Source organism: Myodes glareolus, chromosome 6, assembly GCF_982192425.1.
Source record: "Myodes glareolus chromosome 6, mMyoGla1.1, whole genome shotgun sequence".
Classification (NCBI taxonomy): domain Eukaryota; kingdom Metazoa; phylum Chordata; class Mammalia; order Rodentia; family Cricetidae; genus Myodes; species Myodes glareolus.
This window is the reverse complement of record NC_142031.1, coordinates 6,069,776-6,091,433: the sequence shown is the minus strand read 5'-3', so window position 1 is coordinate 6,091,433 and position 21,658 is coordinate 6,069,776. Positions and strand designations below refer to the sequence as shown.

Here is a 21,658-nt window from a genome sequence, read left to right as displayed (position 1 = left end):
CAGCGAATGCTCTTTACTGCTGAGCCATTGGTCCAGTTCCTCTCTGCTCTTGACTGTGGGTGTGGCTAGCTCCCGCCCTGACTTCCCTTCCATAATGACCTGTAACCTAACATTGTGATCTAACTTCTCTAAGTTGATATTGTCAGAGTGTTTTGTTCTAGCAACTGAAATGAAACCAAGACACCCTCATCTTCCCTTAGGACCGGGACACCGCCTGGACTGGCTGTGCCCTTCATCCAGGAAGATACAGGCTAGCGTGCTGCCTGGTGCTCCTCCCCAACTCCTCATCTTGGTCCCAAGAAGGGATCTGATTCTTGACTGTTGGGATGGTTTCAGGAAGCGCTCACAGTGTTCAGCCAGCACAGCCAAGCAGAGGATGGGGAAGCCAAGGGAGAGGATGCCTATGTGTGTTGTGACGATGCTGGCTCCCACCCTGAAGGCGTAAGTCACAGACAATCCCACACCAGTTTGGAATTATGATTAATAGAATGGTTATTTATTCAAAGGGGAAAAAACTTACAGATTACCGTCCCAGACAACACTCCTCCGTGCGAACAGGAAAGGAGTCTACGAGCCGGAAGTGGAGCCGGAAGCCAAAGAGAGAATGGAGGACAGCCGCTGCTTTTTTTAAAGAGAGAGACCACGCCCCAATGGGCTGGTAACTCTGCGGCTATTGGCTGAAGGAGCAGAAGGAGCTCCAGCAGCACCACCCCACATAGCCACTGGCTCCCACTGTGCCTGTCCCCACAGAGCTGGGGGCTCACACTGTGCCCATCCCCACAGAGTTGCTGGCTCCTGTTGAGCCTGTCCCCACAGAGTTGGAGAGACTACAAACAGGTCTAGAAAGACATCCATATGGGTCCACCATGTGATGATCCCCCTCCCCACACAACACAAACGATTATCACTGATGAGATTAAGGAGAATGAGATTTTAATCAGTACAGTGCTTATTCTAACTGGAGGATGCTATGGGGAACAAAAATGTTTATTCCCTTATAGGCTACCGCTAGGGTATGGTCTTAGTTTGGTAGACCATAAGCAACCTGGGAAAGAAAGGGTTTATTCGGCTTACACGTCCTGCCCACTGAAGGAGGTCAAGACAGGAACCTGCAGGCAGGAGCTGATGCTGAGGCCATGGAGGAACGCTGCTTACTTTACTGGTTTGCTTCTCACAGCTTATTCAGCCTGCTTTCATTTTGCTTTTTTTTGAGACAGGGTTTCTCTGTATTGCCCTCAATGGTCTGGAACTCACTCTGTAGACCAGGCTGGCCTTGAACTCAGAGAGATCAAGAGGGATTAAAGGCACATGCCACTGCTGCCCTGCTCAGCTTCCTTTATTTTTGTTTTATGTTCATTAGTGTTTTACCTGCTTGTATGTCTGTGTGAGGGAATCAGATCCCCTGGAATGGGGGTTACAGACAGGTGTGAGCTGCCATGTGGGTGCTGGGACTTGAACCTGGGTCCTCAGCAGACAGTACTCTTAACCACTGAGCCATCTCTCCACAGCTCCTCAGTCTACTTTCTTATACAACCCGGGACCACCTGCCTAGGGGCGGCAATCACCCACAGTAGGTTGGATCATCCCATATTGTCAATCAAGAAAATGGCCCACCAACTTGACTATGGGTCAGTTTGATGGAGGGCTTTTCTCAGTTGAGGTTTGCTCTTCCTTATTGCAGCGCAACACCTGCTCTATGCACTACTGCGCTACTGTACGGATCATGAGTCGGACAAGGGTCTGGAGATTGAAAAACATGCACACTCATGCACGTGCACACGGATGGAGAGAGGGAGAGTGAGGGGGGAGGGAGGGAGAGGGAGAGAGAGGGAGAGAGAGGGAGAGAGAGGGAGAGGGAGGGAGAGAGAGAGAGAGAGAGAGAGAGAGGGAGGGAGAGAGCCAAGAATGTCCCCTTTATTGTGGTCCAGTGCAGCTTATATAGGGTCTCCTTGGTTAATGGCCACGCCCTAACTCTCAGCTGCAAGCCCACCAGAAACCACTCCTCTGCTATCAGGAACTCCTGAGGGTCTCGTGCTCAGAGGAGCTGCAAACATAGGAAAACAAGCCGCCTACTCCAGCAGGTAGGGGGTCGCAGGAAATTCAGGGTCTGGAGGTCCACAGTCCCCAACACTTGATGGCTGTAGCTTGTGCCAGGTTGACAGAAAGCTAACGAGCACATCAAGGTACAATGACGAAAGACAGATTAATAAGAGAAAATGACATCATATTCCATTTGCTATCACCACTTTGATTTGCACATGCCCGAAGACCTCTGTCAAAAAGAAGTAAATACTCGAAGATGTAATTGACTCGATTTGTGTGGGAGGAGGTCTGTGGGTCACTTTAACGGAGGGCAGAACTCACAGGGAAGTGGTGAGTATAGGAAGGAAAAGGACTGGGAGCGGGGCTTGTTGCTGCAAAAGGACTATTTTGAGCCTACTGAGAAAAAGAAACAATTTAGGAAAAGCCCCCAGGCCTTCTGCCACTGTCAGAGTGCAGTCTTCCCTACCCCTTGCCAGCTGAGGGAGACAAACTTTCCCTCCAGCCCTGCACCTCTATGTTTCCAGAAGATGGCTCCAAATTAGAGTTTACAACAGTTTAAGTATTTCCTATCAGATCCAATCAGGGGCAAGCCTACATCCTAATTAATCTACCTGTTGATAGATCTAGGTCTATCCAGTTTTAACAGGTACTTTTCTTGGTATGCCAATAGGTAGCCATTTTGTCGTTTAAGCCAGGGAGTTTGCTTTTGATCTAACATTCCAGTCTGTTGGGGAACAAGGGGTAACTTACTCTCCTTCTGTAACTACTTCCTACTGAAACTAGGACTTTGTTGTCAGGGCCCAGGAAGGCTGGAATGCTAGTCAAAGGCAAGAAGGGAATTCAGGCAATGGGGCATTCATCGGGATTGCTGACCCAGCTGAAGAGATGGAGCATTCATTTAGGCTGCACTGGTTCACATCAGTTTTCAGCAAGTCCAGGGCTCTCAGTCATTCGGAGCAGACTGTAGTCAGCAGGTGATGTGTCAGCCAAGTGAAAATCTGGTGAGACAGATATAAACTAGGGGAAAAGTTAAAATTTAGGAAGTTAAAGAAAAATCTTACATTTGGAACTTTAAGGCCATGGTCTTAGTAGTTGGGGGAGAGGAGGGAGCCCCAAGGCCAGGAGCGAGAGAGGGGGAGAGAGAGAGAGAGAGAGAGAGAGAGAGAGAGAGAGAGAGAGAGAGAAAGAAAGGGGGGAATCCCATCCTCAAGAATAGACAGACAGGAGAAATTAGGCTGTACTTACCTGGAATCCTTTTGACCTATGAGAAGTGGATTCAAGACTTATGGCTCCCTCAATTCTCTGAAGCTTACATGAATTTTTCAGTTTCCAAAGAGATAGGAAGTTTTAGATATGGCAGCATTACCAATCTTTACTGAAATCTGCATTGTAGAAAAAAACAGGTAATGGGTGTCTGTAAAACAGCTGGAAATAGGTTCACACCTTTGAGTCCTAGCAAAAGCTGTAGATTTGGGTTAAAAAGCATGAATATTTTTTCCTCTGCCAGAGAGTTAGATATGGATTGGACAGAGAAGACTTTAGCCTGACGAGAAGCACGTTTAAGTCTACACTTAGAAGACAATCAAAAGAACTCTGCAATCTTGAGCTTGTGACTGAACAGTAAGAGGTCAGTGTTCTGCCAGCCTCAGAACTCCACTGACCAATATTAAAACTTGGAACTTTTGAAATCTTAGTGTAGCAACAGTGAAGAAGGAGAAAGAAATCTGGAACATTTTTCATTTTCATATATTTTAAATCATTTCTTATACCTTTATAACTTGCATTTAAATCTTAAATCATTTTCTGAGTCCCCCAGAACTTATTTTAGCTTTCATATCCTCAGACTTTTATATATCTTAGACCCTCAGAACTTACATAAACTCTTATATCCTCAGACCTTAGAACATTTTCTTAGACCCTCAAAACTTGCAGAGACTTAAGCATTCTTTCTTCCATCAAATGATTTACTGGAGACACAAGCAGTCACTACTGAGAACAGTCATTGCAAAGCATGTTCCTTTAGTGGAAAGTTACATCTGAAACCTGTTTATCTTTTAATATGAAGCCTGTTGGTAAGGCAAACCCATCTGCCTTTTCTCTACAGGAGACTGAGTAGCTCTAGCAAAAGCAAGGCTTGATTTTTACACATAAAATAAGTTAACAAGGTGGCAGCAGCCATAGGGAAGAACCTGGTTACCTGCTGCTTCTAAGCTGGCAAAGCTATAGTTAGCCTACTCGTCAATACCATTAACGCTCTGAGAAGGATAAATTATAGCATGAAGCATAATTCAAATGGCCTATGTATCAATTAAGATGACAGAGACTAGCCCATTACCTAAATGGTCATTTGTCACGGTCCAGTCATGATGGGTTCATATGCTCCAGGGTAGTGGGGTGTGGATTAGAAATGTTAGACAGAATAGACAGAGATACAAAAGAAATACAGAGACTTGGGATAGTACCAGGAGGGCAACTCGGTGAATACTGAGTACTGAACCTGCCCGTGTTTATTTTGTATATGTGTATATACCCTAACACATAAAGGAGGAAGAAGGCAGACAGGGCACAAAGGACAACCAGAACAGTTACTTGCTTCAATACTTGAGACATCAAGCAACTATTTCCTGAGTTAAGCATTCTGATGTTTGGGCAGGATATGCAGCGAGTACACCTTAGACCAAGTATCCTGTAGGCAGCTACTCCCTTTGTCAAACCTCCTATTTTAAAATGAAGGAGCAGGAATAGGCTTGAATTCTCTGACCTTTGGTCAGGGTGGAGTGGATCCACCTCTATGGGCCATCTTAAAGTCCAAAAGACCAAGTAACTACACCCTAGGTCAGGACGTCTCGTTTGTAGCCACACCTGTTGTCAACAACTTTGAAAGAGTGAAAATAGGCTCAACCTCTCTGACCTTTAGTTAAGGTGGAGCAAGGCTCTCATCTGTGACCCCATAGTCTTCCCAGGATCCTCTGGTCTCCACGATGTTGGGGAAAGAGGTACCAGGACAGTGTCAATCTTCAGCTGCCAGGCCCAGAAGGTGAGAGGCATTCCTATGGAGGAGGAACAAGGGGGAGATTGATCTCACTTTGTCTAGGCAAAGGGGGCTATCAATTCTTTGGTGTCCTGCTTGTCCACAGCTTGGGCAGGGTCCTGGCAGCAGGTGTGGCATTGGGGCAGTCTTGCCAAATGGTTAGCATTATCACAATCCAGGCAGAGACATTGTGGTTCCCTGCCAACTTCTTTGGAGACCTTGGAGTCACTGATAGGATCTGGGAGTCTCTGTTTATCGTAATAAGCTTTTTCCATTAAATGTTTTAAATGCCATATTCATCAGATCTCTAGCAAGTTTGAGTATTATTATCTATTAAGTATATCTGAGCTAAACAAATCTAGGCCTAACCTCAAAAAATACTTAACATGACTACAAGTTTGATTATTATAGATGACTAACTACTAATATGTATTTCTTAATTATATATTACATTTTTAAATGAGCTACCTAGGTACAATATCTTAAATAAGTGTAGAAATACATACATACATATATATAATAACAAAAATAAACTTAAATTTGTGTCTATATATAAAAATTCATACCAATGTAAAATATTTGAGACTAATAGTGAAAGACCTGGATAAATCCAGACCCCTCTAGCAGAAAAAATAGAGCCAAAAATCTAAGCAGGGAGAGAAGAATCAAAAATCTAGATTAACCGGTTCAGTGACTCTGTTTCAGGAACTAGCTGAAGATAAAGTTAGGTTATAATCTTAAGAAACAAGATTTTCCCCCTTGTGATTATCACTGGTATTTTCGGAATTTTTCAATGATCACTGGTATTTTCGGAATTTTCCAATGACGCCCTCCCTACCCCCTTTGGATGGTTTCTTCCCTTAAATACCCCTTCTCCCGGCTACTCAGGGTCGGACTCTCTACCCCTGCGTGGGAAATGAGTTTCAGCCCCAGTGACTGTTTCCTGTCCTGTCAATAAACCTCATGTGATTGCAGCAAGGACGTCTCTCGTGAGTTCCTGGGGGCCGTGTCAATCCGAGACTTGAGTGAGAGTCTCCCCGCTCCAGAGGTCGTTCAGTGGTTGTTTTTCATAAGCAGATTCAGTAATCTACTCTTTTGTATATCCCCCCTTTTATTTGGAAAAAGGTCCCTGAATCTAAACATGTATTAATAATATAAAACATTTTATAAACTTAAATTTTTCCGTAGGCTTATAAATTTAAATATTTTTTAAAGTTGTTCCTTAAAATTACCCAGTTTTTAAATTTTCTCTAAAACTTTAAAATTTTCTCTTAAAATATATAAAATTTCTCTATTGTATGCTCCTGTAATATCAAAAATAGTTTGCTTTTTTTTTACTTCAAGAGGGAGAAAAATGTCACAACCATAATCTGCACAGGACAAAACTGCATCCCAATAACACAAACAATCCAAAACTCAGTATCTGGGATCATTCACACCTTCTGGTTCTCTTGAGAGGCTTGGATCACCTCTTTGGCCCCACCCCCTGCAGCATATCCACAGCTGCCTTCTAGATCTGAGCTGCTCCATTTCATTGTGGCTGGTGTTTCTGGTGACCGTCACATGGCACCGGCATTTCCAAAACTGCTAAGGTCCACATTGCGACTGGGCCCTCTTCAGAACTCTAGCCCTGCCACACATTTGCAAACCTCAGCTGTTCCCCATGATCCCTTCGTGTCTTTAAAACCATTGTCACCTGGGTGACTCTTAAGTTACAAAGTTCAGCTGCAGAGCAAGGTTCATTCTTGCATATACAAGCATGGAGGTACAGCTTTAATGCCTTATTGAACAAACATCTTTTTTAAGACTTATTTTTATTATTATTCTTGATGATGTGCAGGAGCATGTGTACACGTATACAGGTACCCTTGTGGTCAGAGGCATGGCAATTCCCCAGAGTTGGAACTGCAGGTGGTTGTGAGCCACCCATTGTGGGTCCTAGCAATTAATCTCAGGACCTCTGGAATAGCAGTATGTGCTCTTAGCCTCTGAGCCCCAAACAAGCATTGGTTTTAAATCCTGTCTTTCATAAACTTTGTTTTCAGGACAGGACAGGAATTATCACATAAAAATCCATCCTAATCCAAGATATCTTGGAGACCTGTGGCTGCCTCTTTGGCAGGTCCACTCCACATGGTCACTTTTTAAATCAAGATGGTGATGAAATCCCATGATATCCATCTTATTTAATCTTAGCAAAGATTTGTGACTGCCGAAAGATAGTGAAGTCACATGACATTTACCTCCTCCAACCCTAGCAAAGATGGCGACAACCCACATAGCTGCCGAAAGACGGCCGAGACCCAAAATGAATCATGCCCATGGTTCCTTGAAAATTACCCATGCGTACATTTTTAATTATCAACTCCTAGTGTTATTAGTTGTAAGTTAACTCTTTTCATAGATTTTTACAGATTTTTAACCATGTCCAACAAAACAGATTTATAAATCCCAATGTCCAGAAGGCTCGCATAAACCAAGTCTAATTGTCTTGTCTGTTACGCTTTGCTTTCCTGTCCCTGTTCCTGTCCCTGAGCCAGGCAAATCAAACTGACACGGGACACAGAGGAAACTTAAACATGCCTGGGTCTATCAAAGGGAGAGCCACCATCCAATTTTAGAGCCAGCTTTCCTGTAAAGAAGAACAGAATAAAACTTTAATGTTATCTACACCAAAAAAGACATCTGAACTCCTACTAACCCAATCTAGGGACCAGAGAGCCAAGAGATAAATTCTGAGCCCCAATCATAAATGCAGTGGTGGTGACTGACTGCTGATGGCAGCAGACACAGCAAATAAATACATCTCTTTAAAAATTGCATCTAGGATGGGGCTGGAGAGATGGCTCAGCAGTTAAGAGAACTGGCTGCTCTTCTAGAGGACCCAGGTTCAATATATCCAACCCATTTCTGTCTCAGCTTTGCAACAAAACTTATGGATGCACCAGAAAACACAGAGAGACAAAACTTTCCAACCATCAGATGGGTGGGCAACATCTCACGGTATGCCCTGGGTGAGAGAAAACTGGGGTCCCTTCAAACCTCCTCCACATCCCAGCTAGGGATCCCACAGAGCAGAACCAGACTATGACTCACCAGGAGGCCCCCATAGATCCCTGCTGTGTTTCTCAGCATGGCGATTCACTCTGATGACTATGAACTGAAGGCAGCCTTGGAGCTTTGGAACATCTTCAGGTGCTGTGGGACAATGGTCTTGTACCCTGTAAGGTTTGTCAGTTGTACTGGTTTAATAAAATGCTGATTGGCCAGTAACCAGGCAGGAAGTGTAGGTGGGGTGACCAGAACAGGAGAATTCTGGGAAGAAGAAAGACTCAGTCTGCAGTTGTCACCCAGACACAGAGGAATCAAGCTGAGAATGCCTCACTGATAAAAGGTACCAGGCCATGTGGCTGACACAGACGAGAATAATGGGTTAATGTAAGATGTAAGAATTAGTTAATAAGAAAGCCTGAGCTAATAGGCCACCCAGTTTATAATTAATGTAAGCCTCCATGTGTTTCTTTGGGACCGAATGGCCTTGGAACCGGGTGGGCAGAAATCTCTGTCAACATCCAGGCATGTGCCTCCTGAAGTGGCCTCTCAGACCCAGAGTTACAGAATGAAGGTCCAGTTTTAGAATTTGGGTGAGCACTCTGAATCTCTCTGGAGGCCTCCAGAAAATATTAATTCTACTGATCGAGAATTAGGCCACTACTACAGTTTAAGGCCAAATTTGTAGCAAGTTTTAATTAAGTACTGGCTGGGTGGATGGGCTCTGGCCAGGTCCATCTCTAGGTTAACGGAAGATGAACCCGAATTAGGGCTTATACCTCTTAAGTATTTCACATCAGGTCCAATCAGGGGCAAGCATACATCCCGATGTACCTCCAGCCTACATCCAATCAGGGGTGAGCATACATCCTGATGTACCTCCAGCCTACATCCAATTGGGGCAAACGTAATCCTGACTTATTTCCAGCCTGTGAACCTCCTGCCCATGTGTGATTAAGCACATCCAGTGCAGATGGGTCAAACATGCTTGTTTAGGGGAGTGAAGTCATGTGGTTTGTTATCTCCCATAAACAATAGCTCCAGCATTCCAGGAACTGACTGTCCTTGGGCAAGGGGCTGGCAGTTCAGAGGCCTCTTTGTTTCACAGCTTTTTATGGCATAGTTATTAGAACTTATAATGTAACTTTGGCTCTCACACTAAGCAAGCGAGGCTGAAGCCATAGAAAACCATACAGTTACATGAAGTGGTATCTTCTGCTCTCACAACCTTGGTCATATTTGAAACAGCTTGGCAAGGAGCCTTCTAATCTATGGAAACCTGAAGGAGTGACTCAGAGAGAGAAGAAAGCTTTCTGGTAAGTGCTGGGATTGGATTCCAGAGCTTGGCACTTTCACACCGCTGTTCCTCCTGGGTTCCTGGCACCTTCCAGGAAGCTTCCTTTTGATTAGATGAGATTTTTACATTTATATCATTCCCTACTTAGCAGCCTTGCAAGACCATTAACCTAGAGCATCCTCAAGCCCTTCTCCAGGCTTTTCTTGGAGAATATTTTGACATGCTTTCTTTATGATTATCTCCCTGAGTTCTCATCTATGGATTAAACCAATCATAGGATTGAACTGTTCAGAAAGAAAAAAAAGTCTGGAGCTAGAGAGATGGCTCCATAGTTAAGACACTGGCTGCTCTTCGGAGGACGGAGGTTCAGTTCCCACTGCCCACAAGGCAGGTATCAGCATCTGTGATTGCAGCTTCAGGGTATCTGCTGCCCTCTTCTGGTCTCCTTTCTCACTGCACACACATGCCTCACACACACACACAAGCAGGCAAACACTCATATGCATAAGTAAATAAATACATCTCTTTAAAAATTGCATCTAGGATGGGGCTGGAGAGATGACTCAGTGGTTAAGAGCACTGACTGGTTCCAGAGGACCCGTGTTCAATTCCAGCACCCACATGGGAGGCTCACAACTATAACTCCAGTTCCAGGGGATCCAACGCCCTCATCTGGTTTCTGTGGGTGCTGCACACGTGGTGCACAGGTATACATGCAGGTTAACACTCATACACATAAAATAGTTTTTAAAAATTCAAGTTAAAAATATGTCTATTTTGAAGATTACAGACTTCCTTTCTGTGTCATTATCCCCTAATCAGAAGTGGATTGCTATATATACAACCTTCATATTTCATGGGGCAGAAATGCTTTACAGATTTGAAGTATCCAGGGTCTACGGGCGGGTTATATGTGCAAATGCTTTATACAGGAGAACGAGATATCTTCAGATTTTGTCTGTGGGTATCTAAAATCCTGGAACCAGTCCCCTATAGGTCCAGAGGGTGACTGTAAGCATGTCATTTTAGATGTCATATCTCCCATCCCTAAATCCCCGGCTGTGTTCCACTGAGGACCAGGCAGGGTGTTTGCGGCAGAGTCAACCTCAAAGTTCCCCAGGGCCTCTGAGCTGCCTGACCCAGTGGTTCTCTGAGTTCTCGCCAACTCTGGGTCTCTGAGTCTCTTTAGTGGCCTTCTTCAGTGTCCCTGTGGGGTGGCTTCCTCCGGTGTCTGTCTTGACAATCTGTATCTCTGGTGTCAGTCTTTCCAGGCAGGAGGCCAGGAACTATCAGTATCCTGTGCCCCTTGAAGATACTAATGGGGTCTTCTGTGTCCTTTCACTCCTAACTGGACACCTAACAGAAAACAAGCTGTAAACAGAGATTATACTTCTGTTTCCCCGGCCTGCCAGACCAGAATAATCATACAGAAACTATATTAATTACAACACTGTTCAGCCAATGATCCAGGTGTATTCCTAGCTAGCTCTTGTATCTTAAATGAACCCGTTTCTATTATTTTATATTTTACTATGAGGCTTGTGGTTTACCAGTAAAGTTCTGACATCTTTCTCCTTTGGCAGCTCCATGGCATCTCTCTGACTCCGCCTTCTTTCCTCCTCTATCTCTGCTTGGATTTCCCACCTGGCTATATTCTGCCCTGCCATAGGCCAAAGCAGCTTTTTTTTATTAACCAATGGTAATAAAACGTATTCACAGCATACACAGGGGAAATTCCACATCAGGGACCTCGCTCCCCAGGTCCTGTAAGCCAGTGCCTGGGTCTGCAAACTTTTCCACTAACTGTGGTAAATGATCGCAGGATCCTAACAACAGCCAGATGGCCAGGTGGTGAGGACCAGGCAGCTGAGGTGGGCTCTGCTCTGGGGATGACGGTGCATATGTTATGAGCAGAGCTCACGAGCTATGAGCTGCACTTTGGTGCAACTGTATTTATACTGTTTGGATACTTTCCTACCTGCTGTGTGAAAGGTGAGACTTATATGGTTGCAAAAGAAGCACTGAGAAAATGATTAGAGAATGTTTGTCTCCAGAGCTACGGGCAGCTTTGGTTAGAAGGTGTCAGAAGGAGAGATGGAGGCGCCAGGCCTGGCCAAACATGTTTCTCTATATTTAGCTGCCATGGCCTATGTACTCGTTATTACTGCACCCTTGGAAGTAAAGGATTGGAGCCCATGGCCTCTTCCCAGAGTGCACTACCCTTCAGCACGGTCTTCTCGCCCCTCCAGTGCAGAAGCTTATCTCGGTTTTGTAGATTATATCCATGGTGGGCTCTTATCACCGTTGAGGCAGTCACCACTGCAGAGTCATGGGCACTGACCCACCTCCATGGATCTCAGGTTCCTTGGAGGGATGGGAAGAAAACAAAGACACAAATTAATCCAAAGGACCTATAGAGAGGAAAGGTGACAAGCGCCCAGATGACACATGAAATATCCTGTGTCTGACCTGTCCTATATTTAGCTGCCATGGCCTATGTACTCGTAATTACTGCACCCTTGGTCAAGAGTCAAGAGATACCTCGATGTAAAAGCAGACAAAACAAATGAATGGTGAGGGGATGAGAGCCGTACGGGGTCAATGGAAGCATGCATGGAGGCCCCGGGACACAAGGATGAGAAGGAGACTTTCCTGAGCAGAGGCCAGGGGAAAGCAGGCTGTGTGTGTGTGTGTGTGTGTGCGCGCACGCGCGCATGCATGTGTGTGCGTGCGTGCGTGCGTGCGTGTGTGTGTGCGCACATGTGTGCGTGCGTGCGTGTGTGTATGTGTGTGTGTGTGTTTGTAGTAAAGAAGGGCCAAGAATATAGAACCTTGGAGAATGGAGAGAGTTTGATAAGAATTAAAGAGCACTTCCAACCTGGGTGGGGCGGCGCACGCCTTTAATCCCAGCTTTTAATCTTGGGAGACAGAGGCAGGTGTGTAGTGATGAGGTATAACCCTCCTACATCACAGGTGGATCTCAGTGAGTTCAAAGACAGCCTGGTCCACATAGAGAGTTCCAGGACAGTGGGGCGGGGGAGGGAGAGAAGAGGAGAAAGAGAGAGAGAAAGAGAGAGAGAGAGAGAGAGAGAGAGAAAGGGAGAACGTGACGGAGAGAAAGAAAGGGAAGGAGAGAGGGAAGGAGGAGGAGAGAAAAAGGGAGGGAGAGGGAGAGAGACTCTGTCTCCAAAAAAAAAAAAAAAAAAAAAGGTACCTTTCAGACAGACTTCTCCAGGTTTGGGTGAGGTGCTGCAGCTGTGAATACATATCTGGCTTGAGACAGTTTTACTCGAAGATGATGGTTTACAATGAGGAGTCAAGGCCCAAGCTCCGAAGTCTCTAAAAGGGGCTCACAGGGAATTAGATGAGTCTTTCCGACAAATTACTGTGGCTTTGACAGTCTTTGAGGGTCAGAGGGAGGGGAGAGAAGAGGAGGGAAAAGGGGAGGGGAGGTTAGGTAGAGGGATCAAGACTCAAGAGGTAGAGTATATTAATCACTTCATTTTTCCATAAGTGAAAATTTCAGGAAAATGCACAGTTTGCCAAAGCCTGCTGAAAGTCATTGCATCAGTTACTACTGGTCCCGCTGCTATCACCAAGCCTGACTAAGGAAGGGCCTATTAGCTCATGTGTGCAGAGTGGGGGTGTGATGCTCATGGAAACCGGGGGGTGTGGCTGGGACTTTCTTCCTCCCGTCCTGTCTTGGAGGAAAGCAGAGAGAGGACAAGGAATGAACCCAGGCTCAGAACACTCAAGGATCACCCCCTGTGACTCACTTCTGCCAGGATTTTCTAGAACACTCAAGGACCACCCCCAGTGACTCACTTCCTCCGGCAGCCTCTGGGTATATTTCTCATTAAAAACACAATATTCAATAAAAGGGGAATTTTTCTCTCTCCATACCCAAAGCCCTTTCTGTACCATTTTTTTTGTCTTTATTGAAAAGAAAAAGTGGCTTATTATTCTAATGAAGATGAACACAGGTGACAATCCCTTCTCAATTCACTTTTGTTTTTATTTGAGATTCACTTGGAGCATGAGGAAGGGCATAAGCCGAGCCTCCTCCTTCTTAGTCTTTTGAGGGAAAATTTCCACGCTATAAGATTGGTGAAATGCCTGCCAATTAGTAAAAAAGTATCTGTAGCCTGGGAAACATATATACAAAATGGAAATAAAGTAGCAAACAAACGTATGGGGATAGGAAACTTTCATAGATGGTGCTTTGAAATTAATTGAACTCTTTTAATGAAAAAATAAAGGGAACAAGAGGTAAAGCACTAACTGAAATTCTTCCGACACACTCTTAAGATATTTATGTTGGAGAAGAATAGGAAGGGGGGTGTGTAGGTGCTTGTCTTCACATGTATGGGAGCGGTAAGTCACCGAGATAACCCACCTTCCTCACCCCTGAATTCCAATCTTGGGAATGTCTCCCAAGGAAATCATCTGAACGATAATTGGATAATAATTTGAAAATTAGAAAAGCAAGCTTGTACTTGTGCCTTCCCGGGTCCTTCTTGCTTCACTGCCTGTGGCATTTGAGAGGAACCAGACTTTGTTTAGCAGGGGGTGGTGTGGATGAAATGGCCCGATGGAGTGAGGATGTGGAGAAACTCGGGGAGGGAGGTGGGGTGTCGATCATGATGAGACCTGAGAGGGACGGGAGGAACTCTGAGTAAGGCTGGAGGTAAAGAGGGAAGGTTGAGTCAAGGAGTGCTTAGAGGAGCGTTTGCACGTATGTTGGGAGAGGGGCGGAGGAATGTAGCAGACTCGCTTTGGGAGGACAGTGTTGAACCAAGTACCACGAGGAGCCAGGTGAGTGAGCTGGGGTCTGCCTGTCTGAAGAGGGGCGGGTGGGAAAGGATGCAGTCGGCTTGCTGTGAATATCTAGGGGACGGTGACCTAATAATTTCCTAAAAACCCCATCTCTTAATACTGTTACATGCCAATTACACATCAAAGTGCATCTGGAGGGACATTCAGACTGCAGCACCACAGGTCATGTCCTGCTGTGGATTGGGCCTCTCTGCGGGGCTGACTCAAACCCCAGCTGAATTCCTTATGGTGGAAAGTTCTTTTATTCTGTGAGTGGGTGTCTTCTTGTGTTAATCTACCCAGATACACCGGTGGGCGACGCTTCAGCCAGAGTCCCCGAGTCCTTGGGCTGTAACTTTGGATAACAGTTTAACCTTTCTTTGGTTTAAACAAAATTTTAAATTACGTTTGTTTGGGGGAAGTTGCACATGTGTCGTGGTGCGTGTGTGGCGGTCAGAGGACAGCTGTGGGAGTCGGCTCTCTGCGGCCATGTGGGTCCTGGTGACGGGAGTCAGGTCATCGGGCTTGGTGGCAAACACTTTTACCCGCTGACCCGTCTCCCAGGCTCAAGGGGAACTTGTGACTTTTGAGTACTGGTTTCTCACCTACGCACTGAAGCTGATGGAGGGACACGTCACAGGTCATATCTGTTTCTCACACACTGAAGATGATGGAGGGACACGTCACAGGTCATATCTGTTTCTCACTCACTGAAGATGATGGAGGGACACGTCACAGGTCATATCTGTTTCTCACACACTGAAGATGATGGAGGGACACGTCACAGGTCATATCTGTTTCTCACTCACTGAAGATGATGGAGGGACACGTCACAGGTCATATCTGTTTCTCACACACTGAAGATGATGGAGGGACACGTCACAGGTCATATCTGTTTCTCACACACTGAAGATGATGGAGGGACACGTCACAGGTCATATCTGTTTCTCACTCACACACTGAAGCTGATGGAGGGACACATCACAGGTCATATCTGTTTCTCACTCACACACTGAAGATGATGGAGGGACACGTCACAGGTCATATCTGTTTCTCACTCACTGAAGATGATGGAGGGACACGTCACAGGTCATATCTGTTTCTCACTCACACACTGAAGCTGATGGAGGGACACATCACAGGTCATATCTGTTTCTCACTCACACACTGAAGATGATGGAGGGACACGTCACAGGTCATATCTGTTTCTCACACACTGAAGCTGATGGAGGGACACGTCACAGGTCATCGCGAGGATGCCTGAGGCCTCACAAGTATGCCTATGATCTCTATAAACCTCTTCTTCACCTTCTACCAAGGCAGAACTCACACGAACCTTGGGCTGGTCACTCTGGCCACGAGTTGTCACCATCTGCGCCAGTGTTAAAATTTCATCTGGCCCACCCACCCCAGTTACACTGCTCCTTCCTCATCTGCTTGCCCTGTCAGCTGTCTGTCCTCAGAGGCTCCTAGCTGGACATGATTAGAGCCCCTCTCCTCTCCTGAGTGGGTGTGGCAGCAGCAGACAGGTCTGAGTCCTAGCCCTGCTGCTCAGGCGCTGCCTCACTGTGGGTGGTGACCTCTTGTCTCCACGCCTCGGACTCGAGACTCTCCCCCTGGAAGATGCTACAGTAGCAGCCTGCCACTTAGGGCCGAGGCTCTCAGGGTACACAAGGCAGCTTGGGCGAGAATTCAGCAAACTGTTAGTCACCAGGGGCTCTCCAGCGGGGAGCTGGGCAGGGGAGTTCCACACCTTGGCACTCTGGTCTAGCAGTGATGGGATCTCCTGACAGCTCCCCTCCACCAGCCCTTTTAAGGGCTGCCATCAGGGTGCCATCAGGGTGACCTGGCTGTGGCACTTTGGTGACGCTACTCTCTACTCAGGACTGTAACACCTCTAGGAGCCCCTGCCAATCTAGCCATGGGCTATGACTTGTGTGCCCAAATCTCCAGCCCCCATCTTGGCCTTCTGCACCCATGCTCTGCTTCCCCCTAGGTCTCACTGTTCTTTGAAAGCGGGTCATCTGAGCAGACTGGGTCCCACCCAGCGCAGACATCTCTCCTGGGTCTTGTCCTCCCTCGTGCCTGGCCGTCAGCTCCCTGAGCACCGTCCTTCCCTCCACAGTCCACCTCAGCACACTGTGGGCGCCAGCCTTCCCCATGACGGCAGTCCCTGGTGAGGCCAGTGCCCCTTGCACTGTCCTCTGTATCGTCCACTGCCTCAGGCTGCCCCCTGCGAGCTTGCCATGCGTGTCTATTCAGAGTTCTGTTAATAAATAACGTTTTTCTGGGATTCAGATGCACGAATGTTTACCCACAGGTCAAAGGTTGACAGAGTCATCTGTCTGTGACTTCAAATGTTCAAAACCAGCAATGTCTACCCCCAGAAGAGATGTGTTTCTGGATCCCCTGTGAACACGTGTTATGAAACAAGCAAGTCTCGAACATCACATGCCTGAGCTGAGAGACATCTTTCCTGTTTGTGGGAAGCAGAGGGGACAGCTGCTGTCCCTGTCCTCTGCCCTCTCTGTGGCTGGACGATGCACTCTGCTGGGTGCCTGCCCCACGCCGCTCGCCCGCCTCCCTTCCCTAAGGCGTATGAGGTTCAAGAGCTTTGGGTTAGCCTTGCTCCTAAGACGAAGCAGCATGACCAGGAGAGGAAGTGGGCGGTTGACGGTTGACTTATGACTGCTGCGAGCCCCAGCTCAGGAATGTCCCATCACTCAAAATGGGCCCCACATTCCCAGAACTCTGTCGCAGCTGGAGAGGAGGCGAGTGAGTCAGAGATCCCCTGGCTCTCCACAGCTCAAACCTGAAGCCTGGCTGCCCTGCTGAAGGGGGTGGGCGGATGGAAAGTCCTGTGAATCTAGTAGCTAAAACTGTGTTCCTCACCTGGGATGGCTGTGACTTTTGGGGTGCGGGACCCAACCTGGCCATCCTGGTGTGGTTGTCTCCAGGCTGGTAAGATCCTCTGGCATGCATGTGAGTCCACAGTTGTCCAGATGTGAGCAGAGGATGCTGATATGACCTTGACCATGGCTCTGATTATTTGCTTCACACAGACAGGACGCCTCTGTCCTTACGTGTGACGTTCTTACCATCAGCCTCGTTCTTGGCAGGGCACCTGGGTTTTGTTCTTGCTTGCCGTTCCTTTCAGGCCTTCACCTTGCTTCCCTCGTCCTCCAAATAGGAAGACCTGGAAACATTATTCCAAGGGCAAGTATTTGGCAATGGTCCCTGAATGCCAAGCGCAAACCACGGGGCTTTAATGATGTTCCTGAGAGGAGTCACCTGTTCTTTTCCACCAACCTCTGGCGCCTGGCCACGGGGCTAATGAGCTGTGAGCAGGCCCAGTCTCCGATCTGCACTGTAGAGGTCTCTTCCCAGATATTTCCTAATGCACCCATGCAGAGGGTCCCTCCTACTGGCTGTAAGTGGTCATTGTTCTGTAGCCCAAAGTACTGCTGGGCTGTGGACACTCCCGTGCTTCCTTTCCACACTCTTCTTTCCAAATATGCATTAACCCATCCGGAAGGGAAACTCCGACTTCCCGAGTGCTAATAAGAACCTTCCATCCATAAAAGGCCAGGGAGTGCCAACAGGAGCCCTGGAGAGTCTCCGACACGCTCCAAGCACAAATTAACCAGTGTCAAGCAGTCCGGAAGGAGGCAGGCAGGCGCCATAGCGCCAAGTCCTGAGACTGCATCTCCACATCAACCCAACGTACTATCTCGGAAAGCCATCTCCGCTCTCTGACTCAGTGCCGCGTCAGTGTGGCAACCACCCAGATGAGTCCTTACCGCACCACAGGCCTGGGGGTGAGGGTGCAGAGATCCTGTGTGTAGGGTGTCCGGGGCACAGACAGCTAGCTAGCTAGCTAGAACAAAAGGGCTTCAACACCAAGACAGTCAAATGCCAAGGTCCTTCCCTGGAGGACAGCTGTGGTACCTCCACAGGTAGGCTCCACATGCTCACGGATTGAGTCCTGCTGTGTGGTCTCTCGAAGAGCTAAATCCATAAGCAGCATCAAAAGTAAGCAGAGGGCAGGGGTCAGTGCCACAGTGAGATTCCACAGACTCAAGGAGGAGTGTCTATGTGGCCATCCATAGACACTGCCCAAAAGTTGCAAGGAACGACAAGGAAGGTCTTGTGGCCACCCTGTGCCTGTGCTGAGGATGAGGGGGCCAGCGACTGAGATGGCTCAGCCTATAAAATGCTTGTCACGCAAGTGTGAGGTCCCCAGTTCCATCCTTAGAACACGTGTAGAGAAACCAGGACGGTGGCGTATGAACCCCAGATCCCACTGAAGGACTCTTGACTCAAAAACCAAGATGGTTAGCTCCTGAGGAATGATGCTCCAGGTTCTCTTTGCCTCTGCACTTACATACACCATGTATGTGTGAACACATACATGAACAAATACAGGCAAATACACACATACACACACACACATACTAAGGGGTGATATGGAGAAACTGGATTAGGGTTTAGTGGTAGAATTCTGGCCTACTCTACACAAGCCTTGGGTTCCATACCTAGAATGGGGAGGAAGGTAAGCGGGGAGAGGAGCCATGATGGAGCACATCTCAAATTCTTCCCCCTCTCAGGGCTCATGATAGACAAACAGACCGTCCCCACTCCCACCGCAGAGAAGGTGACAGCCCAAGGCAAGAGAAGGCAAGGCTGACACTTCTTCCCCTGAACTTTATCTCTGGTGTGTCTGAATAACTTCAGAGGTCCCAGCAGATGCCCATCTCTGACCTGGCTTCCTGCCTGCAGCCAGAGCGGACGCTCCGTGCCTGGCCCTCGGAAGGGACCCACTCAAGAAGGCTCTGCTATATTAGTTTAGACTTTGATCTCTTAACAACATCCCCTCTGGTTCTGGTTTGCAAGTCAAGTCTCGGGAACAATGGATCTTGTGCCGAGTTGGGAGGGTGGGGCTAGAAGGGTCAGCTTTGGGTCCTTGCACCCTCAGAGTCACAGGACAGAGCTCTGGAGCACTCCTGGGAAGATACGCTTAGTGTCCTGTGTTCCCGGAGCACACCCCATTAAATAACAAAGATGGTGACAGTGTGACAGACACCCTGGAGGAAGAAGGACAGGCCTTTGTCATGCTTTGGGACAAGGAGTCTGGCCTTTCTGGGAGGCACTGGGGTCAGGAGCAGCAGAGCTGACTCAGCCTGGGTCCGCCCTCGCTTTCCTGTGTGACCTCTCAGGCTAGCTGGAGGAGCCGGATAGCAGAGGAGAGATCCTGTGCCCTCCAGGCTTGGCCACTGCACCCAGGTCGACTGTCACCTGCTCCTCTTGACTCCCTTCTCTACAAAAGAGATGGGGCAGTATGATTTTCAAAACTTTTCAAGTTTTCAAGTTTTGAAAACTGTGATTCCTGGCACCCCAAGAGGCTCTTTTTAAACCTGCACAAGCCTGGCCTACAGACACCACAGCACCTCCGGTTTCCCAAGGTTAGCCTGGGGTAGTGTGTTCGCGTGGCAATAAATGATTTAGAATTAATGGCTGTTGGAAACCACGGGTAGGAACCTCCCACCCCAACCCTGTACTGGGATGGGACTCAGGACCTCACGTGACCTGGGCAATCACTCTCTACTGAACTACATCCCCAGTGGGGTCTGTTTTGAATTGTCATATATATATATACACAGACACAGACACACACACACACACACACGCATTTATGGGGTGTGTGTGCACGCACGCACGCCTGTGCACATGCGATATTAGGAACTAGATTCTGGGCTTCGAGGAGAGAGTAAAGAATGATTGTTCTTTCTGCCCCCCAGGTGGGGTAGAAAAGGGAAGGCTACGCATAAACCATGAATGCAGGAAATTCTGCTCCCTCTCTCCTGAATGGACCATAATTTTGCTCTCTTTTAAAACTGTTATGGGAGTGGTAAGGGGGGCTGGAGAGTCACCTCAGTGGGGACACTTGGGGGCTCACAGCCATCCACACGTCCTCGGGCACTGCACGCACAAGGTACACATATGTACATTCAGCCGAAACACTCATACACGTAAAATAAATCTGAAAAGAAATTTTAAAATCTGTTATTAAGGAATGAATTGAAATCATGAGACTCAGAAAAATCCTTCTTTAAGAAGAAAATAAACTTCTCGGCCCTTCCACATCCCACAAAATCTGGAGAATGTGATCTGCATACAGTTATCACAAGATCTCATTCCCAATTGAGACAACTTTTCATGAATATGAAAGAGATTGTATTCAAAGTTTCCCAAATTTATCTTTAGTTTTCCAAAAAATTGGTCCGAAAATCTAAGAAATGGTATTATTGTCTGAGTAATTGAATCAATGTATTTTAGTCTGTGTGTCTGGTACATATGTATGTGTGCGCGGTACTTTGAATGTAATTGGTCCCCATAAACTCAGGGAATGGCACTATTAGAAGGTGTGGCCTTGTTGGAGGAAGTGTGTCACTGTGGGCTAGGCTTTGAGGTCTCCTGTGCTCAAGTTACGCCCAGTGTGACAGTTCACTTCCTGTTGCCTGAAGATGGAGACGCAGGACTCTCAGCTCCTTCTCCAGCACTGTGTCTGCCTGCATGCTGCCATGTCCCAGTGTGATGATAATGGACTGAACAAACCTCTGAGAAACCATAGCCCACCACAATGAAATGTTTTTCTTTATAGGAGTTTCTGTGGTCATGGTGTCTCTTCACAGCACTAGAAACCCTAAGACAGGGTGTGTGTGCGCGTGCATGCGCATGTGTGCGTGCATGCGCGTGTGTGAGTGCGCACACTAGCGTCTATCTGTGAGCATGAAGGAACCTGAGGCATAGTTTGTACCACAATCTGTCTGTCTCTGAACCACACAGATGGCATTATAGGTGTTGCAACCATGTGAGTTCTGGAGGTTCTGGGGGATTTGAACCCTGCCTCATAACGACAAAGCAGCCACTCTTACACAGTGACGTGTCTCCCTAGCCTCAAGTCAATACATTTCCACCTGGAGGCTGTTCAGTTTGCAGACACACCTGGAAGCTGCAGTGTCCACTGTTAGGGTCCATCTCTTGACAGTCGTTTCCTTCCTGTGACGCTGATTCGATGACACCGATGACACCGAGACTGTCAGCCTTCCTCCTGAGCTCCTTCAACTTGTTCAGGCCAGTTTCCTCCTGTTCTGTGTGATCTTCAGCCACAAGGAACAAAACTCTCTGCAGGAGTATCGGAAGCTAAGACTACAAACGTCTGGTGTTCCAGATTCCTGGGTGGGCCGGGAGGAGGATGCCAGGACATCAAGGGGAAATAACAAGAGAGACTAGATTCACAAGAAAAATCAGCAAAGGCCTTAAAGAATGTGCCACTAGCACAAGACTTAAGGCCGTTCACACAGGGCTGAGGATGTGGCTCACCAGGCAGGGCGTTTGCCTAGCATTCAGGAGGCCATGGA

The 21,658-nt window shown here is 47.3% G+C and overlaps 2 long non-coding RNA genes across 4 annotated transcripts; one reads left to right on the top strand and one right to left on the bottom strand.

Moving 5' to 3' along the window:
• Window positions 1–467: 467 nt before the first annotated feature.
• LOC125387760 (uncharacterized) lies at window positions 468–8,497 on the bottom strand. 2 transcript variants are annotated; one of them, XR_015002141.2, is made up of 5 exons: window positions 8,171–8,497; window positions 7,658–7,706; window positions 4,955–5,093; window positions 3,289–3,425; window positions 468–3,060 (listed from the first exon to the last, which is right to left on the bottom strand). It is a non-coding gene; the product is annotated as an uncharacterized LOC125387760 (long non-coding RNA). The 2 variants fall into 2 exon arrangements; XR_015002140.2 differs by having other exon boundaries at window positions 468–3,041; window positions 8,171–8,496.
• Window positions 8,383–20,572, top strand: LOC125387762 (uncharacterized). Of its 2 annotated transcripts, none has more exons than XR_007227993.3 (3): window positions 8,383–8,468; window positions 9,374–9,441; window positions 16,558–20,572. It is a non-coding gene; the product is annotated as an uncharacterized LOC125387762 (long non-coding RNA). The 2 variants fall into 2 exon arrangements; XR_015002142.2 differs by lacking the exon at window positions 16,558–20,572 and adding an exon at window positions 16,234–16,530.
• Window positions 20,573–21,658: the final 1,086 nt, after the last annotated feature.